At 39.3% G+C, this 26,097-nt stretch overlaps 1 pseudogene; it reads left to right on the top strand.

Moving 5' to 3' along the window:
• Positions 1-340: 340 nt before the first annotated feature.
• On the top strand, positions 341-1,540 carry LOC129561725 (eukaryotic initiation factor 4A-I pseudogene; annotated as a pseudogene).
• Positions 1,541-26,097: the final 24,557 nt, after the last annotated feature.

Here is a 26,097-nt window from a genome sequence, read left to right as displayed (position 1 = left end):
CTGATGCTGAAGCTGGAGCTTCAATACTTTGGCCACCTGATGTGAACAGACAGCTCACTGGAAAAGACTGATGCTGGGAAAGATTGAAGGCAGAAGGAGAAGAGAGCAACACGGGATGAGATGGTTAGATGGCATCACTAATTCAATGGACGCGAGCTTGGGCAAACTCTGGTAGATGGTGAGAGACAGGGAAGCCTGGCATGCTGAAGACCAGGGGGTCTCAAAGAGTCAGACACAACTTGGCAACTGAACAACAACATGATGTCAAAAATTCACTCTCCAAATTTTAATGCGTGAAAAGAGATATATCTGAAGTTTGCTAACTAATTCAGTAAGGATCATGTCTGCAAGTCAAGATTTCCAATCCAGAGAAAATAGCCCCATTGGGATGTAGCCCTAAGGCATCATCAAGAGTAACAAGAAAGAGATTGGTGACAACTTTGATGACATGAACCTCTCTGAGTGCCTCCTCCATGACATCTACACCTATGGTTTTGAGACACCTTCTACCATCCAGCACTGAACCATTCTTCATTGTATCCAGGACTATGATGTGACTGCTCAAGTCCAATCTGGGATTGGTAAAATGGCAACCTTTGCCATATCAATTCTGCAACAGAATGAATTGGATCTAAAGACCACCAGGCCTTGGTCCTAGCAGCCATTCAGAGTTGGCTCAGCAGAATCAGAAGGAAGTCACAGCATTAGGAGATTATATGGGTGCCCTCTGCCATGCCTCCATTGGGGGTACACCCACTGTGAGTACTAATGTGTGTGCTGAGGGGCAGAAGTTACAGGTAGAAACTCCCATTTCACTGTGGGTACCCTAGGTCATAGGTTTGATATGCTTAACCAGAGACACCTTTCTCTCAAACACATCAAGATATTTATACCAGATGAAGTTGATGAAATGATTAAGGACCAGAAGATCTATGATGTATTCCAAAAGCTTAATAGCAAAACCCAGGTGGTTCTACTGTCAGCTACAATGCCTTCCAATGTGCTTGAAGTGACCAAGAAGTTCATGAGGGACTCAATTCAAATTCTTGTCAAGAAATAAGAGTTGACCCTAGAGGGTATCCACCAATTCCATATCAATGTGGAACAGAGAAGTGGAAATCAGACTCACTGTGTGACTTAAACAAAACCTTGACCATTACACAGGCAGTCATCTTCATCAACACCTGAAGGAAGGCCCACTGGTCCACTAAGAAGATGCAAACCTGAGACTTCACTGTCTCTGCCATGAGCAGAGATATGAACCAAAGAATAAGATGTAATCATGAGGGAGTTCCCCTCTGGCTGCTGCAGAGTATTGATTACCATTGACCTACTGGCTAGAGGTATCAATGTGCAGCAGGCTCCCCTAGTCATAAACTATGACCTCCCCACCAACAGGAAAAAGTGCGTCCATATAATCAGTCATGGTGAAAGTTTTGGTCGTGATAGTAGGCCTATTAACATGGTGACAGGCCTTGGAGACAACTTCTGTAACACCTCCAATGAAGAGCTGCCCCTCAATGTAGCTGACTGCATCTGACAGCAGCTGTTCTACTATCTAGCCCCAGCCAGGAATTGATCTTGGGGGACCAAGGAGCAGCAAGAACAGGGAGGAAGGGAGCCAAGGGTCAGATATCTTGCCATTTTTTTCTTTGAATAAATGTTGCTTTTTGAGGCAAAAGAAGGAACCATGAGCGTTCTGGACACCCTTTTCTTTGGAGGTAGGCCCCAAAACACTTATCAGTTTTCCTAACCTAGTCAGCCTCTGAACTCCAGAGGCTCTCTCTAGCCTCGCTGAAATTGTTCAAGAGTGGGGAGAGGGCCGTAAGTTGTCACTCGTTTCACATGCTGGACCAAATCTGGAGGGAGGGTACCTGAGTTAGCTGGGCAGGGGATCTCCCCCAGGTGACAGGGGTAGTCCCTGTTACATTGCTTTGTATAGTACCGATTCTTATATACCAATTCAGGAAATCAATTAAATTAGTTGGAAATTAAATGACTGCAAACTGAAAAAAAAAATTCTTTTAATTACTATTCAGTTTAAGTATCTAAACTAATATTTTAAGTCAATGTTTAGTATGTGATCCCATTTCCCTAAAATTATTTCTGCTTATATAGCCAAATGTGCAATATTCACAAAATATTCACCAAATGTTAATGATTCTTTCCAGATGGTGAAATTGAGAGAATAATTTACTTTTGTCATGGACTTTTCTATATTGTTTGATTTTTTATAATGGAATGTAAAAATTTAACAAAAATCATAGAGCCATTATGCTTTAAGAAAAATGAATAAAGCTATATTGATAACATGCCGGGCAACTGGCCCTGGGAAAGATAATCAATGGAGTTTGGGTAACTCAATAATGGGCAATAAAACCCATAGCCAGCATGATTCTAAAATCCCTGCCTCCTTTTTGCTCCTTTCTGTTCGCCAGCTTCTCTGTTGTTAATAACTGAGGATACCCCTAAGAAGCTCTGTAGCTCGTCTCAGGGCTGAATCTGTTCCATGAGCCCATGGCTACCACATGATCCAGCAATCCCACTCCTTGGCATATATCTAGAGAAAACCATAATTTGAAAATATAGGTACCCCAGCGTTCACTGCAGCACTATTTACAATAGCCAAGACATGGAAGAAATCTAAATGTCCATTGATGAAGGAACAGATAAAGAAGATGTTATACATACACACACAATGGAATATTACTCAGCCACTAAAAAGAATAAAATAATGTCCCTTGAAGCCATATGGATGGACCTAGAGCTTGTTATACTGAATGATACAAGTCACACAGAGAAGGACAAATATCATATGATATTGCTTAAAAGGGGAATCTAAAAAAAAAATTTTACAATTAAATCTATTTTAAAAACAGCAACAGAGTCACAGATATAAAAAATAAACTTATGGTTACCATGGGGAAGAGGGGGAAGGATAAATTGGGAGATTGGGACTGACATATACACACCACTATATATGAAATAGGAAACTAATAAGAACGTATAGCATGGGTAACTCTACCAATACTCTCTAATGACCTATATGGAAATGGAATCTAAAAATGAGTGGCTACATCTACAACTGATTTACTCTGCTATACACCTGAAACTAACACATTATAACTTGACTAGACGCCAATAAAAATTAATTTTGCAAAAAGATCCTTTGGCTATTCTTCCCCTGCTGCTATCACCCTTACACTTCTCCCAGTCACATCTCCCACAGCTGCAATTATGACCTACTTTTCCAGGTCCTTTAGCCATCCACACTGCTATGGACAGGATGCTTCTTCCTGCTTAGATAGGCTCTAATACATATGTCCTTTCTCCTCCCTGAGTCAAGCTGAACCCATGAAGATAATAGGAAGTCTGAATACATGATATTATTCCCCACAGCAGAGGGCTGTTGACCCCCAAATTGTGGATATTTGTCAAAGCTGAAGCTATTACTTTCAACAGTCTGATTATCTTTCCTACCTTGGGGAAGGAGTTTCCCTTTGTAGATCTTTTTTAAGAGACAAGGTCTCAACCTGTACCATAAAAGCCATAAAATGTCCTTTGCAGCTATTAGCAGAGAATGTATCTTCAACTATGCCAGTAGGAACTTCCACTGAAGGCTTGGAATCCTGAGGGAGCTTTGTAAGGTGCAGGCCCATCCGGTTGCTCATAAGGATGATTGAAGAGTTGAGATTCCATGAATGATGGCAAGTGTTGCCCCGTGACAGCACCAGTGGCATTCTACCAGATTTTTCTGAGATATAAATTTGGGTATTTTCAGATACCCCAAATTCCTTGGTTCACCACTATTCCCCAAGCCTGATTCTTCTGTAAGCTACCAAATACACGTTTCCAATAGATATCTTTTCTCTCAGAGCTGTCCAGATGTGGCCTCTTTTGTTTACAACTAGAAACCCTACTGTTCATGGGGTTCTCAAGGCAAGAACTTCCAGATGTTCAAGCTGGATTTAAGAAACACAGAAGAATCAGAGATGAAATTGCCAACATCTGTTGGATCATATAAAAAGCAAGAGAGTTCCATAAAAACATCTACTTTGTGTTTTATGGACTATGCCAAAGCCTTTGACTGTGTGGATCACAAAAAAATGGAAAATTCTTAAAGAGATAGGAATACCAGACCACCTTACCTGCCTCTTGAGAAACCTGTATGCAGGTTAAGAAGCAACATTTAGAACTGGATATGGAACAATGGACTGGTTCCAAATCAGGAAAGGAGTATGTTAAGGCGGTATATTGTCACCCTGATTACTTAACTTATATGCAGAGTACATCATGTGAAATGCCGGGCCAGATGAAGCACAAGCTGGAATTAAGAATGCTGGGAGAAATATAGATAACCTCAGATATGCAGATGACATCTCCCTTATGGCAGAAAGTGAAGAAGCAGCTGGAATCAAGATTGCTGGGAGAAATATCAATAATCTCAGATACGCAGATGATACCACCCTTATGGCAGAAAGTGAAGAAGAAATAAAGAACCTCTTGATGAAAGTGAAAGAGGAGAGTGAAAAAGTTGGCTTAAAGCTCAACATTCAGAAAACTAACATCATGACATCCGGTCCCATTATTTCGTGGAAAATAGATGGGGAAACAGTGGAAACAGTGGCTGACTATTTTTGGTGGTTCCAAAATCACTGCAGATGGTGATTGTAGTCAGGAAATTAAAAGACGCTTACTCCTTGGAAGGAAAGTTATGACCAACCTAGACAGCATATTAAAAAGCAGAGACATTACTTTGCCAACTAAGGTCCGTCTAGTCAAGGCTATGGTTTTTCCAGTAGTCATGTATGGATGTGAGAGTTGGACTATAAAGAAAGCTGAGCACAGAAGAATTGATGCTTTTGAACTGTGGTGGTAGAGAAGACTCTTGAGAGTCCCTTGGACTGCAAGGAGATCCAACCAGTCCATCCTAAAGCAGATGAGTCCTGGGTGTTCATTGGAAAAACTGATGTTGAAGCTGAAACTCCAATACTTTGGCTACCTGATGCGAAGAACTGACTCATTTGAAAAGATCTTGATGCTGGGAAAGATTGAGGGCAGGAGGAGAAGGGGACGACAGAGGATGAGATGGTTGGATGGCATCACCAACTCAATGGACATGGGTTTGGGTGGACTCTGGGAGTCGGTGATGGACAGGGAGGTCTGGTGTGCTGCGGTTCATGGGGTCACAAAGAGTTGGACACGACTGAGCGACTGAACTGAACTGAACTGAAGAAGAACTAAAGAGCCTTCTTGAGGAAAGTGAAAGAAAGAGGAGAGTGAAAAAGCTGGCTTAAAACTCAATATTCAGAAATCTAAGATCATGGCATCCGGTCCCATCACTTCATGGCAAATAGATGGGGAAACAATAGAAACAGTGACAAACTATTTTCTTGGGCTCCAAATCACTGCAGATGGTGACTGCAACCTTGAAACTAAACTTGACTTCCAGCTTCCTCCTTAGAAGAAAAGCTATAACCAACCTAGATAGCATATTAAAAAGCAGAGATATTACTTTGCTGACAAATCTCCGTCTAGTCAAAGCTATTGTTTTTCCAGTAGTCATGTATGGACGTGAGAGTTGGACTAAAAAGGAAGCTGAGTACTGAAGAATTGATGCTTTTGAACTGTGTGCAGTGTTAGAGAAGACTCTTGAGAGTGCGTTGGACTGCAAGGAGATCCAACCAGTCCATCCTAAAGAATATCAGTCCTGAATATTCATTGGAAGGACTGATGGTGAAGCTGAAACTCCAGTTCTTTGGCCACCTGATACAAAGAGCTGACTCATTTGGAAAGACCTTGATGCTGGAAAAGATTGAAGGCAGGAGGACAAGGGAACTGTGGGAAAACAGCCAGATGTCTTTTTGAAGCCTTGAGAAAACAACAGGAAATAAAATTTTAAGTAACCAGGGTACATGGGCTGATTAACTGAGGTCAGTGAGTCCCGCATGAGCAGTGGGAAGGCAGGGGGTGTGGACTTAGGAATACCAGGTCAGCACAAGTTCACATGCTGCCTGTGCACAAACTGATTGCTCTCCAATGTTCTTGCAAGGAGCGCTACCCCTGATGTGTGATGTTCCTGGTTCTAGGAGGTAACATAAAGGTACAAAGAACAACATTAACTCTGGGATGTGACTGGGGGCATGGGAACCATATGTTATCTATAAAAATAGACACCGCCAGCATACCAAGAGCTCAAGAAAGGCGATGTGGAGTGGCCAGTGGGACTCTTGATCCTTGAGGTCTTGAGTCCCCCAGTCACATCTTTCTTGCTATTCTACCTCTGCATTTTCTTATGTTCTGCCGCACCCATCTCTTGTCCCATTTAGCTGAGCTGGTCTCAGCAGGGGATGACAGAGGATGAGATGGTTGGATGGAATCACCGACTCAATGTTCATGAGTTTGAGTAAGCTCCAGGAGTTGGTGATGGACAGGGAAGCCTGGCGTGCTACAGTCCATGGGTTCGCAAAGATTTGGACATGACTGAGTGACTGAACTGGCCAGAAAGCCTAATCCCCCTTTCCTTACTTTTTTCTCAAGTGAAGCCTGAAGAAAACTAACATTACTGCGCCTAGAACCTATGTCACTGAAAAAGGTTCCAATCATTGCCATCTCCCCATTCCATCCACCACCTCTCTGAGATAACTGCTTTCCATCACTCCTAGAGAGTTTCCATATACACTTGATGTGTTGAGTTGACGCTTTCCCCTTGAAGTCCCTCAGTTTTTATGAAATCCATTCATTAAAGAGCAAAAGTCAACCTTTTTCTCCTAGATCACCTTGAGGTTTTATAAAAGGGTGACATTTACAAACATACTTGTAGCTGGAAATAATTTAAGATCTTCCTTCCAAAGTTCATTGTTCTTTCAAATATTCTATATCTTGGCTATTATGTATTGGGTACATCTATACTTGACATACAAATTCGTAACTGTGAAGGTAAAAATTAATCAACAGCACAATATTCAAGGGCCACTTCCATTTCTACATTAGTTTCACACTCCTGAGCTGCTTTTAAACGCAGGACTAGACCAAGCTGCAGGCAGGCTTCGTTGCTAACAAAGACTTCTTGGGCTTCTGCCGGTCGACATCTGCCTGAGAAGGTGCGCCGGTTGTACACCCAGAAAACTGAGCAGGAGGGACCAGGGAGGCGATAAGTCGCAGCGACTGCACTCGCCAAACACCTGGTCACCTGAGCTGCTCAGTCCGGGGAAGGGCAGAAAACGCAGGCCCAACCAAGTCTGCGCCTTTATGGAGTACCCGAGTACCTGAACCTGAGCGGCTTAGACCTGGGATGTGCATTCAACCCAGCAATGGCCTCAGACAATTATCAACAGAGCAACCTAGAGCCTGTGCACTGGGACAGCACACATGCCATAAGCGGGGTCAAACCCAGTGTGGCCAGGACACTGCGAGCAGTCCCCACAGACACCAGAGATATTTGTTTGCAGCGTTCCTCCCTTCCCAGAACAGGACTGAACAAGTGAGCCTTAAAAAGTGTCCACCACCGCCCCCTAGTGTCAGGGCAGAAATTAGACACTGAAGAGACCAGCAAACAGAAGCTAAAACAGAGGGAACCACCTTGGAAGTGACAGAGAGTAGTCTAGAGGCTACTGCAAGAATAAGACTGAAAACCAGAGGCAGGAGAATTAAGTCTGAACCGTTAGAACACCAGAGAACTCCTGACTCCAGGGAATATTAATCGATAGGAGCTCATCAAATGCCTCCATACCCACACTGAAACCAAGCACCACCCAAGGGTCAACAAGTTCCAGAGCAAGACATACCACGCAAATTCTCCAGCAACACAGGAAAATAGCTCTGAGATTCAATATACAGGCTGCCCAAAGACACTCCAAACCCATTGACATTTCATAACTCAACACTGGACACTTCATTGCAATTCAGAGAGAAGAAATCCAGCTCCACCCACCAGAACACTGATACAAGCCTCCCTAACCAGGGAACCTTGACAAGCCACCTGTCCAACCTCACCCATAGCAATGAAACTCCACAATAAAGAGAACTCCACAAACTGCCAGAAGACGGAAAGGCCACCCCAAACACAGCAATATAAGCAAGATGAAGAGGCAGAGAAATACCCAGCAAATAAAGGAACAGGACAAATGCCTACCAACCCAAACAAAAGAGGAAGAGATAGGGAATCTACCTGATAAAGAATTTGGAATAATGAGAGTGAAATTGATCCAAAATCTTGAAAACAAATTGGAGTTACAGATAAATAACCTGGAGACGAGGATTGAGAAGATGCAAGAAAGGTTTAACAAGGACCTAGAAGAAATAAAAAAGAATCAATACACAATGAATAATGCAATAGATGAGGAATGCAAAACACTCTGGAGGAAATCAATAGTAGAATAATGGAGGCAGAAGATAGAATAAGTGAGTTAGAAGATAGAATGGTAGAAATAAATGAAGCAGAAAGGAGAAAATTAAAAATGAATTAAAAGAAATGAGGACAGTCTCAGAGACCTCTGGGACAATTTTAAATGCACCAACATCTGAATCATAGGAGTCCCAGAAAAAGAAGACAAAAAGAAAGACCATTAGAAAATACTTGAGGAGATAATAGTTGAAAATTTCCCTAAAATGGGGAAGGAAATAATCACCCAAGTCCAAGAATCCCAGAGTCCCAAACAGGATAAACCCAAGGCAAAATACCCCAAGACACATATTAATCAAATTAACAAAGATAAAACGCAAAGAACAAATATTAAAAGCAGCAAGGGAAAGGCAACAAATAACACACAAGGGGATCCCCATAAGGATAACAGCTGATCTTTCAGCAGAAACTCTTCAGGCCAGGAGGGAATGGCAGGGCATACTTAAAGTGATGAAAGAAAATAACCTACAGCCCAGATTACTGTACCAGCAAGCATCTCATTCAAATATGAAGGAGAAATCAAAAGCTTCACAGACAAGCAAAAGCTGAGAGAATTCAGTATCACCAAACCAGCTCTCCAACAAATGCTAAAGGACCTTCTCTAGACAGGAAGCACAGAATGAGTGTATAAACTTGAACCCAAAACAATAAAGTAAATGGCAATGGGATCATACTTATCCATAATTACCTTAAATGTAAATGGGTTGAATGTCCCAACCAAAAGACAAAGACTGGCTGAATGGATACAGAAACAAGACCCCCATATATGTTGTCTACAAGAGACCCACCTCAAAACGAGGGACACATACAGATTGAAAGTGAAGGGCTGGAAAAAGATATTCCACGCAAATAGAGACCAAAAGAAAGCGGGAATAGCAATACTCATATCAGATAAAATAGACTTTAAGACAAAGGCTGTGAAAAGAGAAAAAGAAGGACACTACATAATGATCAAAGGAACAATCCAAGAAGAAGATATAAAAATTACAAATATTTATGCACCCAACATAGGAGCACCGCACTACGTAAGACAAAAGCTAACAAGTATGAAAGGGGAAATCAATAATAACACAATAATAGTGGGAGACTTTAATAACCCATTCACACCTATTGATAGATCAACTAAACAGAAAATTAATAAGGAAACACAAATGTTAAATGATACAATAGACCAATTAGACCTAATAGATATCTGTAGGACATTTCACCCCAAAACAATGAATTTCACCTTCTTCTCAAGTACACACGGAACCTTCTCCAGGATAGATCACATCCTGGGCCATAAATCTAGCCTTGGTAAATTCAAAAAAATTGAAATCATTCCAAGCATCTTTTCTGACCACAATGCAGTAAGACTAGATCTCAATTACAGGAGAAAAACTATTAAAAATTCCAACATATGGAGACTGAACAACACGCTGCTGAATAACGAACAAATCATAGAATAAATCAAAAACAGAAATCAAAATATGCATAGAAATGAATGAAAATGAAAACACAACAACCCAAAACCTGTGGGACACTGTAAAAGCAGTACTAAGGGGAAGGGTCATAGCAATATAGGCATACCTCAAGAAACAAGAAAAAAGTCAACTAAATAACCTAACTCTACACCTAAAGCAACTAGAAAAGGAAGAAATGAAGAACCCCATGGTTAGTAGAAGCAAAGAAATCTTAAAAATTGGGCAGAAATAAATACAAAAGAAACGAGACCATAGCAAAAATCAACAAAGCCAAAAGCTGGTTCTTTGAGAGGGTAAATAAAATTGACAAAACACTAGCCAGACTCATCAAGAAACAAAGGAAAAAAACCAAATCAATAAAATTAGAAATGAAAAGGGAGAGATCACAAGAGACAACACAGAAATACAAAGGATCATAATAGACTACTATCAGCAAGTATTGGACAACTTGGAAGAAATGGACAAATTCTTAGAAAAGTACAACTTTCCAAAACTGAATCAGGAAGAAATAGAAAATCTTAACAGACCCATCACAAACACGGAAATTGAAACTGTAATCAGAAATCTTCCAGCAAACAAAAGCCCAGGTCAAGATGGCTCCACAGCTGAATTCTACTAAAAATTTAGAGAAGAGCTAACACCTATCCTACTCAAACACTTCCAGAAAATTGCAAAGGAAGGTAAACTTCCAAACCCATTCTATGAGGCCACCATCACCCTAATACCAAAACTTGACAAAGATGCCACAAAAAAAGAGAACTTCAGGCCAATATCACTGATGAACATAGATACAAAAATCCTTAACAAAATTCTAGCAATCAGAATCCAACAACACATTAAAAAAATCATACATCATGACCAAGAGGGCTTTATCCCAGGAATGCAAGGATTCTTCAATATCCGCAAATCAATCAATGTAATACACCACATTAACAAAATGAAAAATAAAAATCATATGATTATCTCAATAGATGCAGAGAAAGCCCTTCACAAAATTCAACATCCATTTATGATAAAAACCCTCCAGAAGGCGGGAATAGAAGGAACATTCCTCAACATAATAAAAGCTATATACCACAAACCCACAGCAAACATTATCCTCAATGGTGAAAACTTGAAAGCGTTTCCCCTAAAGTCAGGAACAAGACAAGGGTGCCCATTCTCACCACTACTAACAACATAGTTTTGGAAGTTTTGGCCACAGCAATCAGAGCAGAAAAAGACATAAAAGGAATATAAATTGGAAAAGAAGAAGTAAAACTCTCACTGTTTGCAGATGACATGATACTCTACACAGAAAACCCTAAAGACTCCACCAGAAAATTACTAGAACTAATCAATGAATATAGTAAAGTTTCAGGATATAAAATCAACACACAGAAATCCCTTGCATTCCTATACACTAATAATGAGAAAATAGAAAGAGAAATTAAGGAAACAATTTCATTCACCATTGCAACGAAAAGAATAAAATACTTAGGAATATATCTACCTAAAGAAACAAAAGTCCTATATATAGAAAACTATAAAACACTGGTGAAAGAAATCAGAGAGGACACTAATAGATGGAGAAATATACCATGTTCATGGATTTGAAGAATAAATATTGTGAAAATGAATATATTACCCAAAGTGATTTATAAGTTCAATACAATCCCTATCAAGCTACCAACGGTCTTTTTCACAGAGCTAGAACAAATAATTTCACAATTTGTATGGAAATACAAAAAACCTCGAATAGCCAAAGCCATCTTGAGAAAGAAGAATGGAACTGGGGGAATCAACCTGCTGGACTTCAGGCTCTACTACAAAGTCACAGTCATCAAGACAGTATGGTACTAGCATAAAGACAGAAATAAAGATCAATGGAACAAAATAGAAAGCCCAGAGATAAATCCATGCACCTATGGACACCTTATCTTTGGCAAGGGAGGCAAGAATATTCAATGGAGAAAAGACAATCTCTTTAACAAGTGGTGCTGGGAAAACTGGTCAACCACTTTTAAAAGAATGAAACTAGAACACTCCCTAACACCATACAGAAAAAATAAACTCAAAATAGATTAAAGATCTAAATGTAAGACCAAAAACTATAATACTCCTAGAGGAGTACATAGGCAAAACACTCTCCGACATAAATCACAGCAGGATCCTCCATGACCCACCTCCCAGAATTTTGGAAATAAAAGCAAAAATAAACAAATGGGACCTAAATAAAATTAAAAGCTTCTGCACAGCAAAGGAAACTATAAGCAAGGTGAAAAGACAGCCTTCAGAATGGGAGAAAATAATAGCAAATGAAGCAACTGATAAAGGATTAATCTCAAACATATACAAGCAACTACTGCAGCTCAATTCCAGAAAAATAAACGACCCAATCAAAAAATGGGCCAAAGAACTAAACAGACATTTCTCCAAAGAAGACATACAGATGACTAACAAACACATGAAAAGATGCTCAACATCGCTCAAAATCAGAGAAATTCAAATCAAAACCACAATGAGGTACCATTTCACGCCAGTCAGAATGGCTGCTATCCAAAAGTCTACAAGCAATAAATGCAGGAGACGGTGTGGAGAAAAGGGAACACTCTTACACTGTTGGTGGGAATGCAAACAAGTACAATCACTATGGAGAACAGTGTGGAGATTCCTTTAAAAACTGGAAATAGAACTGCCATACGAACCAGCAATCGCACTCCTGGGCATACACACCGAGGAAACCAGAATTGAAAGAGACACGTGTACCTCAATGTTCATCGCAGCACTGTTTATAATAGCCAGGACATGGGAGCAACCTAGATGTCCAACTGCAGACAAATGAATAAGAAAGCTGTGGTACATATACACAATGGAGTATTACTCAACAATTAAAAAGAATACATTTGAATCAGTTCTAATGAGGTGGATGAAACTGGAGCGTATTATACAGAGTGAAGTAAGCCAGAAAGAAAAACACCAATATGGTATACTAACGCATATATATGAAATTTAGAAAGAGGATAACGATAACCCTGTATATGAGACAGCAAAAGAGAGACAAATGTATAGAACAGTCTTTTGGACTCTGTGGGAGAGGGCGAGGGTGTGTTGATTTGGGAGAATGGCATTGAAACATGTATATTATCATATGTGAAAGGAATCTCCAGTGCAAGTTCGATGCATGATACAGGATGCTTGGGGCTGGTGTACTAGGATGAACCAGAGGGATGGGATGGGGAGGGAGTTGGGAGGGGGGTTCAAGATGGGGAATATATGTACACCCGGGGCAGATTCATGTCAATGTATGGCAAAACCAATACAATAATGTAAAATAATTAGCCTCCAATTAAAATAAATAAATTTTAAAAATAAAATAAATGCAGTACTAAATTAAACCAGACCAGAGATTGGGAGGGAATTATATACTCCCCTGTCCATGATTGACTTCCTGATTTGTCAGAGGATATAGTATAGTGGATATCTGCCATATGTTGAGGTTGCAAACCTGTACACAACCTCACAGGATATGGGAATTTCCTACCATTAAAGTCCTGCCTCCTCCAGGTAAAAGAGTTTACCCATAGCCTTCACAACTTGGACTCAGGTAATGACTGAGGGTTCTGTCAGTCAACTGCTCAAGGCAAGACTAACAGGAAGATGGAGGAGCTGAGGGGAGTACATTCATCCAAGGTAAATATGGTATGACACTGATCTGTTTTGAAGTGGAACATCTAATAGAAACATCAGAAGCCAATCTTGAGTGATATGTGCTGCCACACCTGCCCATCAGTAGCAGGGCGTGATTTGAACAATCTGCTGGCTTTTCAGTCTCCAAATATGCTAAATCTCCTAGAGATTTGTATAGCCACATAACTCTTGGTAATAAATTTACTTTCTTTTTAAACTAATTAAAGCAGGACCACCACTAAGAATCCTGAGTAAGAGATAGTAGGGAAATTGTTTGTACAATGAATTACTTTTATTTCCCTTCCTATAAAACAAAGAAACTTATCATGACATGAAATACCCTTACAAATCCTAGTGCATGAAATTATCTATTACTAATAGCCCTTGGCCACCTCATGAGACGAGTTGACTCACTGGAAAAGAGTCCGATGCTAGGAGGGATTGGGGGTAGGAGGAGACGGGGACAACAGAGAATGAGATGGCTGGATGGCATCACCGACTCGATGAACATGAGTTTGAGTGAACTCCGGGAGTTGGTGATGGACAGGGAGGCCTGGCGTGCTGTGATTCATGGGGTCGCAAAGAGTCGGACACGACTGAGCGACTGAACTGAACTGAACTGAACAGCGCTTCCTACAAAAAGTGTCTCCCCCCGAAAAGTATTATTCGTTGTGGTGATAAATAACTAGCTCTCAGGTTGCAAGAAGTATTTTTTTTTTAAAGAAACTAAATCACTGAATGCTCTTCACATTCATCTTCAAGGAAGGTAACTAATACCATTGTTTAGTCTGAAATGAACCATACAAAAAAGACTGTGTTCTCTGCGATGTATTGAACCAGTAAGTACTGTTCAATAAGTATCATTCAGTAACTATGGCACTGCACCAATTTTGTAGGAGATAATTTTTTTTTTTACAATACTTACAGAGAACTAAAGCTTATTTATTGTTAACTATCTTTGTGAGTCTCTTACTACACTGCCAAAGAGCTAACAGCCACTTTGTTATCTTGCTTTTGAGTTTGTTGACTTCTTCAGCTAGACAAGTACTTAAAAGATTTGTGTGGTATATGAAACTCATTATATTTTTGTGTAGAATGGTGAAATATAAAGAAAGCTCAATCTCGTCTACACGGTTCATATCTCTAAGCCAAGGCAAAGACTCAGTAGTGATCATTTAACTTTGACAATGTGTTTAAGCTTAAAATGGACATATATAAGCACTATACCTACAGAAAAAAATTTCCCACGTAAAGAATAACTAATAATCCCATAACATGTTTTGTATCTTTATCCATCTATTAAATTTTACTGCAACTTCTTTCATTTATCCTCCTACGAGTTGGTCAGGGTTCATAGTCCCAGACAACAGATCTTCTTTACCTGGTTAAAGAAGGAAGTAATTACTAAGTGAAATGAATCGTTTATAGAATTGCTGACTGAGCTGTGCAAACAGACCACGTGGTGACTTCACTAACAGCACAGAACTGTACCTCTCAAGGAGTTTCTATCTTTGTTCTACTTCCACTCAATGGATTCACGTTTCAATCAGTTGGCTGGTGTTAGACCTTTCCAATAACAATAGTTCAAGCTCCAAAATTATGCCACCTCCTCTAGTTTTCCACCCCAGCAAATTAAATCTTCATAATCCGCCTCTCATGAAACTCAGCTTCATATCAGATTTTTGGTTGTTTGTTTTATTTAGCTTTTACATTTGTGTGAATGCACCTGTACATAGTACAGGCCCTAAGTCATGTACTATTGGAGTTTGGGAAAATGTTGGTTTTGGATTTTCAGCTCTTACATTATTAAAGAACTTCCCTTGTGGCTCAGCTGGTAAAGAATCTGTCTGCAATGTGGGAGACCTAGGTTTGATCCCTGGGTTGGGAAGATCCCCTGGAGAAAGGAAAGGCTACTCACTCTAGTATTCTGGCCTAGAGAATTCCATGGAATTCCATGGGGTCACAAAGAGTCAGACATGACTGAGTGACTTTCACATCACATTATGAAAAGATATAATAGAAGGGAGTTTAAATAAGAGTTGAATCAAGCCTAATCTGTAATATACTTCATAATCACTTTCACATGTTTCCACTGAGCCAGAAGAACCTTTAAAGTGAAACCCTAATGTCCCCCCCCCTCATAAAATCCTTCTGGAAATCTAAAAATACTCAACATGATAATTCCTCAGCATGATTTATAGACCTTTTGTAATCTGACCCCTGTACAGGTCTCTAGCCTCATCTTTTTTCATCATACATGTACTTTTCTCTCAAAAAATCAAAGGCATTATTTGGTTACAAGCCTCCTAATTTTTGCAGAATCTGTTCCTTCTGCCTGGAACATATTTCTCTGTCATTTTCTCTAATTCCTACTAGCCCTTCAAATTAGATCTCATATTATCACTTGTTCCCAAAGATTCCCACCTCATATAATCTTACTCGTCTGATTTTCTGTAATACCCTAGGCATATTGATATAGCACAGACTTCCACAATAAACCATAACTAAGGCAAGAATTAAAATCTATTACCTCTATAACCCCAGTACTTACTTCAATGCCTAACATACAAAACGATTTCAAAAATAAATGGTGAATGAATAAATGAGTGTAGTTAAATGCAATGCTACTGTGGCACAGGGCTAAGGGAGGGGGTTTCCAAACATGTGCTTAGGAACAGAGTTAGAGGTGACAGTGCTTTCATAAAAACAGATGGAATAAAAATCAGCAATGTTGTCTAATCTCTTTGATTTACAGAGGAGGAAGTAAAGGAGCATTAAGTCATTTTCTCAAGATCACACAAATATAATCTGAGCAGGATACACAAGTGTTTCATTTCTAATTTCTTCCTTGAATAACTCTGGACCACTGACACAGTCAAGCAAACATAAGCCAGTCCAGAATCTAAAGAATTAGGCTTTAAAAGTCAGGTGGGGACTTAAATGTTTGAGTCTATTAAGAATGAACTCATGTACTTTCAAGCAAACTATTCTCAGGAGACTCTCCAGAGTCCTTTCTCAAAATGACTTTAGAATTTACAACTAACCTTTGTGACTTAAGCAGAAAACTAAATAAAACTGCTAAAGGACAGGGAGGCCTGGCATGCTGTGGTTTACACGGTCGCAAAGAGTTGGACTGAGCAACTGAACTGAACTGAATTGAAAGGATATAATGAGATAAAGTATGAAAAAGGAAATACAAGGCATTATAATGATTAAATGTTTCTTCATATAACCCAATATTTGCCCTATGCTAGAAAGTGAATAAGTATCTTTTAAAAAATTATAGATTTGTAATTCATTTTATGAGGTTCCATATATCTTGGCTTAAGAGGAAAAAATTGAGAGAAAAGCTGTCTATCTTGGTAAAGACTATGGCTCAATATTTCTTTTCCTGATAAATAATTCTGCATGCCTCCAAATAGAAGAAAAATAATTTTTAAATATTTTTATTTTTGTACTTGATTTAACTTTAAGATGTAACACTTTAAACTACAGTCTTAGAGAAATTTACAGTGTATTTAGTATCATCACCATCTGTTCAATTCAGTATTTTGATTCTTAATGAGAAAACCTGTGAAATGTCATCAGTAAATCTGAAAACTTAGATGAAATTTAACAATTACTAGAAAAATATAATTTTCAAAAATTGAGTTAGAAAGAAATAAAACATTTTAATAGACATAGAGCTATTAATGGGCTTCCCAGGTGGCTCAGTGGCAAAGAACCTGTTTACCAATGCAGGAAACATAGGAGAGGCTGATTCTATCCCGGGGTTAGGAGGATCCCTGGAAAAGGGAATGGCAACCCACTCCAGTATTCTTGCCTGGAGAACCCATGGACAGAGGAGCCTGGTGATATATCGTCTGTAGGGTCACAAAGAGTCAGACACAAATGAAATGACTTGGCATGCACAAATTCATAGCTATTAAAGGAATTGAACTAGTAACTTAAAACCTTTCCACAAGGAAACTAAGCCCAGAGGATTTTATCGATAGTCAATGACAGATAATTCTAATCTGATACAGTCTCTTGATTCCCATCAGGTTGGTCTGAACCTTATAACAAAAGCAAGGCAAGGACAACTGAAGAAATAAAAACCTATCAAACTCATGACATAGTTGTAGAAATCCTAAACAAAACATTATAAAACCAAATCCAATCAATAGCCTATATAATATGATAAAGATGGGATTACCCAAGTATTGCAATGGAAGTTTTATATTAGAAAAATCTATTGGTGTAACTCACCGCAATAACAAAATTAAGTAGATAAATCATATCATTATCTCTATAGACACAAAAAGGCATTGAATTAATTCAATATTTTACTCCTGATAAAAGTCAATGTATCATAAGACAAGTTCTGCAACTTGAGCAGTTTATCTAACCAAAATGTATGACAAACTTCACACTCAGTAATAAAGATTAAAAAGTAATGGTGGTTTAGTCACTAAGTCGTGTCTGACTCTTGCGACCCCATGGACTGTAGCCTGCCAGGCTCCTCTGTCCATGGGATTCTCCAGGCAAGAATACTGGAGTGGGTTGTCATTTCCTTCTCCAGAGGAACTTCCTGACCCAGGGATCGAACCCGGATCTCCTGCATTGCAAGCAGAATCTTACCTACTGAGCTAATAAGTAAATAATAAAGCAAGGAAAGAATGAAGTAGCACAGATTGAAGAATGTGATTAATTCTACCACCTGGGCTTTTAAAATATGCAGATAAGTTATTAGAATAATGAAAGAGCTTGACAATGATAATTTCAAAAATCAACTGCATTTCTACGTACCAATAACAAGAAGATAGGCCATGTAATTTACAAAGAAATGCCATTTAGAATAATGATGGGCTGTATTTTTGTATATATTTTAAAATATATACAAAATTATATAAGGTATTATAAATCTTTATTGAAAGGCATTAAAGGAGACCTAATAATTGTAAAGAGATATCATGTTCATTGATAGGAGATTCAGTATTGTAAAAATGCTAATTCTCCCCAAACTGATATAAATTAAGATTTTAATCAATGTTGCACATGAGTTTTTCATGGAACATAACAAATGGATTATAAAGTTTATACTGACTCGTATACAGGGTTATCATTATCATCTTTCTAAATTCCATATATATGCATTAGCATACTGTATTGGTGTTTTTCTTTTTGGCTTACTTCACTCTGTATATGAGACAGCAAAAAAGACACAGATGTATAGAACAGTCTTTTGGACTCTGTAGGAGAGGGCGAGGGTGGGATGATTTGGGAGAATGGCATTGAAACATGTATATTATCATATGTGAAACAAATCGCCTGTCCAGGTTCAATGCATGATACAGGATGCTCGGGGCTGGTGTACTGGGATGAACCATAGGGATGGGATGGGGAGGGAGGTAGGAGGGGGGTTCAAGATGGGGAACACATGTACACCCAGGGCAGATTCATGTCAATGTATGGCCAAACAAATACAATAATGCAAAGTAAAAAGAAAAGAAAAAAACTAAAATTTATACTGAGATACAAAATGTCAGGACTAGATAAAACATTCAAAGAATAAATTAAGTTTGGCAGCAATTTATTCTATCAAATACCAAGATTTATTTTAAAGTTTTAGAAATTAAGACAGTGTAGGCTAATATTGAGGAAAGTGATAGAAACCAACCAAATAGAAAGTCTAGAAACCAATCTACATAAATATGGTAACTCAAGCTATGACAGAGTTGCCACTGTAAATTATTAGAAGAGGATGAATATTCAGTAACAATTTTTGGACAACTGATTACCCATGTGGAAAAAGATAAAATTGAATTCCCTACACAAACACACTAATCAATTCTGGGTGAAGTAATTTTAAAAAGCAAAACTTAAAGTCTGCAGAAGAAAAGCAAGTGACTGTTTTTATCTTGGTGAGAAAGAAACAAGGCATTCTCTGGCAAGAAGCACAAAGATGCTCAGCAAAACATATAACCCACCGAGACTAAGTGAAGAAGAAATAGAAAGCCTGGGCAGACCAATAACAAATAAGGAGTTTGAAGGAGTAATCAGAAAGCTGCCAAGACAGAGGATGGCTTCAAACTTTCAAAAGCTCTATGATAAAGTCAGAAAAAAGTTTTTATGAAGTATCAGCACTTTTCTTTTATTAGGGGTAAGCAGTGAGGAAAGTACCATACAACAGCAGACTTTTAAACTAAATAAAATAAACAGGTCTGAGTACCGGAACTTACTTTCTCATTTTACACGATCTTCTAAAAAGTTCAGTCAACATGGAATGCCTACTTCACTTCTTTGAAGACAAAGAGTATTCTAAAAATATGTTTTACCTATTTGTTTTTTTTTCTACCACTATAACTTTTCATATGTATTAAATGTAGCTTTGATATGACACTCTAAATGGTATGGTGAACTTGAAAGTATTTCTAGTCTTTAAGATAAAATTGAATGTTTGGTATTTAATTTTTTAACTGTTAAAAGTTTCTATTAATAATGAAACAGACGGAGGGAGAATTGAGACTGCAGAATAGGAAGAGTCTGAGCTCACCTCCCACAACAAACACATAAAAATTACAGCTACATATGGAGCAACTTTCTCTAAGCATAATCTGAAAACTAGAAGACTACCTCTGCTATGAAAAGGGTTATAAAGCAAGAACCACATGGATTCTCATAGAAGAGGAGGTGAAGAAACCTGGTAATGACCCATACTCCTGGCAAATGACCCAGAAGAAGAGACAGAAATCACAGGCTAGAGGCTTCTCCCTATAGAGTGAGAGTTTTGAGCCCCACAATAGACACCCCAGTCCAGGAGTGAAGCCCTCATATGTGTACCCTTGGCTGGTTTAAAATTAGTGGGGTTTACTGGATGGCTGTAAGAAACCAAGACTTTTCTCTTGGAGAGTGCATGCACAGGCTTGCTTGCTCCCACTCCCAACTCAGAGGCAGCAGACTGAAAACTGCCTGGTGCACCCTGGGCACCTGGCCAGAGCCACCCCAGCAAAAGCTGCAGTCTGTACCAGGGCTCTGGCTCCAGCACCTCCTTCTCTGGCCTTGCCCCCTGACCAGGCAGCAGCCATTGTCATACACAAGGAGAAGCCGAGGTTCATACAAGGCTCCTCAGTCTAGAGGATGACTGCCACCACCCCAGGAAGAAGGCGAGCTCTCCCAGGATGGCAGCTGCAAACCGTCAGGCCCCGATCCCACCCCTGGACAAGGTGCAACCACAGTCATGCCAAGGAGAAGCTGAGTTCCCTCAGGATTGTGACTCCAGCCCTCAGAATCTGGCCCCACCCTTGGCCTGAGCAGTGACCTCCATCATGCAAGAGAGAAGCCAAGCTTCCTCAGGTCTATGGCTCCAGCCCCTCAGACTCCAATGTGGCAGAGATCACCATTTCATGAGAGAAGCCTGGGCTGACCCTGGGCTTTGGTTATAGCCCCTCCAGGGCTAGCATTACTCCCCACCACTGTGTCAGCCACTGAAAGTGACAAGTGACCACCAGAAGATGCAGTCCACACTGTCTTCAAGTCCAATTCCCTCATCAAAGCCACTGGGCACAAACTGCATAAGATGGGAACATATCTCAACATAATAAAGGTCATTTAAGACAAATTCACGGTAACATCATACTCGAATGTTAAGGCTTTTGCTCTAAGGTCACGAATAAGATAAGGATGTCAATTCTCACCACTATACTAAATATTCTATTGGAAGTCATATCCACAGCAAATAGAAAAGAAAAAGAAATGAAAGGCATCCAAATTGGAAGTAAAGGAGTAACACTAACTCAGTTTACTTGCAGATGACAGAATAGTATTTATGTATAGAAAACACTGAAGACTCCACCAAAGAAACCTTAGATTTTATCAATAAATTCAGTTACAGGATTACTGGTACAACTATTAGTAATATTACTATAGAGATATTACTATACAGATATCTATTGCATTTCTATATATGAATAATGAACTACCAGAAAGGGAAATCAAGAAAACAATTTATTTTACAATTCAATAAAAAAGTTAATGCCCAGGAATAAATTAACCAAGGAGATGAAAGACATGTACTCTGAAAACTAAAGACACTGATTAAGGAAAATGAAGGTAAGATAAATAATGGAAAGACATCCTGTATTGATGGATTGGAAGAATTGGTAAAATTTCCACACTACCCAAAACAATTGACAGATTTAATGCAATTCCTATCAAAATACCCATGATTTTTTCAAGGAACTAGAACAAATAATTCTGAAGCTTGTTTGAAATACAAAAGTCCCTGAATAACCAAAACAACCTAGAGAAAGAAAAACAGAACTGGGGAAATCATGCTCCCTAACTGCAGACTATATTATAAAGCTACAGTAATCAAAGTGGAATGTTAGTGGCACAAAACAGACACATGGACTGATGAAACAGAAAGACAGCCCAGAAATAAATCCACACACATGGCTAATTAATCTATGACAAAGGAGGTAGTCTCCTCAACAAGTGGCATTGGGAAAACTGGGCAGTACATGTAAAAGCATCAAACTAAAACACTTCCACACACCAAATATAAAAATAAACTCAGATGGATTAAAGACCTAAACATAAGACCTGAAACCATAAAACTCCTAGAAGAAAAGACAGGCAATAAGTTCTTTGACATTGGTTTTAGTAATTTTTTTAAATTTGTCTCCAGAGGCAATGGAAACAAAAGTAAAATAAACAAGACTTAATCAAACATATAAGTTTTGCTTATCACTGCAGATGCTGATTGCAGCCATGAAATTAAAAGATGCTTACTCCTTGGAAGAAAAGTTATGACCAACCTAGATAGCATATAAAAAGCAGAGACATTACTTTGCCAACCAAGGTCCGTCTAGTCAAGGCTATGATTTTTCCCGTGGTCATGTATGGATGTGAGGGTTGGACTGTGAAGAAAGCTGATCACCGAAGAATTGATGCTTTTGAAGTGTGGTGCTGGAGAAGACTCTTGAGAGTCCCTTGGACTGCAAGGAGATCCAAGCAGTCCATTTTAAAGGAGATCAATCCCGGGTGTTCATTGGAAGGACTGATGCTAAAGCTGAAACTCCAATACTTTGGCCACATCATGCGACGAGTTGACTCACTGGAAAAGACTCTGATGCTGGGAGGGATTGGAGGCGGGAGGAGATGGGGACGACGGAGAATGAGATGGCTGGATGGCATCACCAGCTCGATGGACATGAGTTTGAGTGAACTCTGGGAGTTGGTGATGGACAGGGAGGCCTGGCGTTCTGTGATTCATGGGATCGCAAAGAGTCAGACACGACTGAGTGACTGAACTGAACTGAACTGAACTGATAAGCTTTTGCGCAATGAAGGAAACCATCAACAAATTGAAAATGCAGCCTATTGAATAGGAGAAGACTTTTTGCAAATGATGTATCTGAAAAGGGGTTAATATTAAAAATGTACAAATAACTTGTTGAAGTCAACATCAAACAAAATCCCAAACAAATCAATTTAAAAAAACAGACACCAGCCACGAGCATCCTGTATAATGCATTGAATGAACCAGAGGGATGGGATGGGGAGGGAGGTGGGAAGAGGGTTCAAGATGGGGAACACATGTATACCCAGGTTGGATTCATGTCAATGTATGGCAAAACCAATACAGTATTGTAAAGTAATTAGCCTCCAATTAAAATTAATAAATTAAAAAAAAAAGACAGAGGGCCTGAAAAATCTAAACATTTTTCCATACAATTATTACTCATTTGTGTTTCGTCCTCTGTGCAATATCTGTTCTAAGTCTTTGATATTTTTGCAAACATATATTGTGAATACTTATTGATGGCTTAATGTGGTGTACATTATCTTTTCCTATTGTATGAATTGTTTTTCATCTTGTTTGTGGTATATACATATATATATGGTATTATATTTATAAATTTGTGTATGTTTTCAGTCATGCCTGACCCTGTGCTCCCATGGACAAGAGCCCAGCAGCCTCCCCTGTCCATGGACCTTCCAGGCAAGAATACTGGAGTATTCTTCCTCTTCCTCCAGATCATCTTCCAGACCCAGGGAGCAAACCTGCATCTCCTGCACTATAGGCAGATTCTTTACTTCTGTGCCACCTGGGAAGCGCTTTCTAAATTTAACATAGCTAAATTTATGAATTGTTTCCTTGATAGAAGGAACTTCTGTATGCGTTGAGAAATTTCTTATTATCCTGAAGTCCTAAAGATATTCTCCTTATTTTTTTTTTTTTTTCTGACTGGAGTTTTGTCAGTTTTTTTCAGTTCAGTCCCTCAGTCATGTCTGACTCTCCGCGACCCCATGAACCACAGCACGCCAGGCCTCCCTGTCCATCACCAACACCCAGAGTTCACTCAAACTCATGTCCACAGAGTCGGTGATGCCATCCAGCCATCTCATTCTCCGTCGTCCCCTTCTCCTCCCGCCCCCAACCTTTCCCAGTATCAGAGTCTTTTCCAGTGAGTCAACTCATCGCATGAGTTGGCCAAAGTATTGCAGTTTCAGCTTTAGCATCAGTCCTTCCAATGAACACCCAGGATTGAATTCCTTTAGAATGGACTGGTTGCATCTCCTTGCAGTCCAAGGGACTCTCAAGAGTCTTCTCCAACACCACAGTTCAAAAGCATCAATTCTTCGGCGATCAGCTTTCTTCAGAGTCCAACTCTCACATCCATACATGACCACGGGAAAAACCATAGCCTTGACTAGATGGACCTTGGTTGGCAAAGTAATGTCTCTGCTTTTTAATATGCTATCTAGGTTGGTCATAACTTTCCTTTCAAGGAGTAAGCGTCTTTTAATTTCCTGGCTGCAATAAGCATCTGCAGTGATTTTGGAGCCCAAAAAAATAAAAGTCTGACACTGTTTCCACTGTTTTTCCATCTATTTCCCATGACGTGATGGGACCAGATTCCATGATATTTGTTTTCTGAATGTTGACCTTCAAGCCAACCTTTTCAATCTCCTCTTTCACTTTCATCAAGAGGCTTTTGAGTTCCTCTTCACTTTCTGCCATAAGTGTAGTGTCATCTGCATATCTGAGGTTATTGACATTTCTCCCAGCAATCTTGATTCCAGATTGTGCTTCTTCCAGCCCAGCATTCCTCATGATGTACTCTGCATATAAGTTAAATAAGCAGGGTGACAATATACAACCCGGACGTAATCCTTTTCCTATTTGGCACCAGTCTGTTGTTCCATGTACAGTTCTGACTGTTGCTTCCTGACCTGCATACAGGTTTCTCAAGAGGCAGGTCAGCTTGTCTGGTATTCCCATCTCTTTCAGAATTTTCCACATTTTATTGAGATCCACACAGTCAAAGGCTTTGGCATAGTCAATGAAGCAGAAATAGATGTTTTTCTGGAACACTCTTGCTTTCTCCATGATCCAGCAGATGTTGGCAATTTGATCTCTGGTGCCTCTGCCTTTTCTAAAACCTGCTTGAACATCTGGGAGTTCACGGTTCACATATTGCTGAAGCCTGGCTTGGAGAATTTTGAGCATGACTTTACTAGCGTGTGAGATGAGTGCAATTGTGCGGTAGTTTGAGCATTCTTTGGCATTGCCTTTCTTTGGGATTGGAATGAAGACTTCACTCTGTATAATAGGCTCTATGTTCACCTACTTCATTAGAACTGACACAGATGTGCTCCATTTTATGGCTGAGTAATCCTCCACTGTATATATGTACCACAGCTTCTTTATCCACTCATCTGTCGATGGACACAGGTTGCTTCCATGTTTCAGCTATTTTTTTTATTTTCAAAATTTTAAAAAATGTATTTATTTTAATTGGAGGCTAATTACTTTACATTATTGTATTGGTTTTGCCATACATTGACATGAATCTGCCCCGGGTGTACATGTGTTCCAGCTATTTTAAATAGTGTTGCAGTGAACACTGGGATGCAAGTATCCTTTCATATTACGGCTTTTTCCAAATACACGCTCAGGAGTGAGACTGCTGGATCATATGGTAGTTCTATTTTAAGTTGAAAGAATCTCCATACTGTTCTCCACAGTGGCTGTACCAATTTACATTCCCGCCAGCGGTGTTAGAGGATTCCCTTTCCTCCATATCCTCTCCTGATTTGATTGCAGACTTTTTGATGATGGCTTTTCTGACCAATGTGAGGTGATACCTCTTTGTAGCTTTTTCAGTTCTCTGATAATTAGTGATGATGAGCTTATTTTCATGTGCTTTTTGCCCATCTGTATGTCTTCTTTGGGGAAATGTCTATTCACGTCTTCTGCTTATGTTTTGATTGGGTTGTTTGTTTTCCTGACATAGAGCTTCATGAGCTGTTTGTATATTTTGGAGATTAATCCCTTGTTAGTTGCATAATTTGCAAATATTTTCTTCCATTCTGTGGGTCGTCTTTTCATTTTGTTGACAGTTTCCTTTGCTGTGAAGAAGCTTTTAAGTTTAATTAGGTCCCCTTTGCTTACTTTTGTTTTCATTTTCATTACTGTAGGTGGTGGATCAAAGAAAATATTGTCACTATTTATGTCAAAGACTGTTCTGCCTAAGTTTTCCTCTAAGAGTTTTATAGTGTCTAGTCTTACAT

Source organism: Moschus berezovskii, chromosome 5, assembly GCF_049115385.1.
Source record: "Moschus berezovskii isolate FMDL1 chromosome 5, NW_MosBer_1.0, whole genome shotgun sequence".
NCBI lineage: Eukaryota > Metazoa > Chordata > Mammalia > Artiodactyla > Moschidae > Moschus > Moschus berezovskii.
The sequence above is the reverse complement of the archived record's forward strand: the minus strand, read 5'-3'. Positions and strand labels throughout refer to the sequence as shown.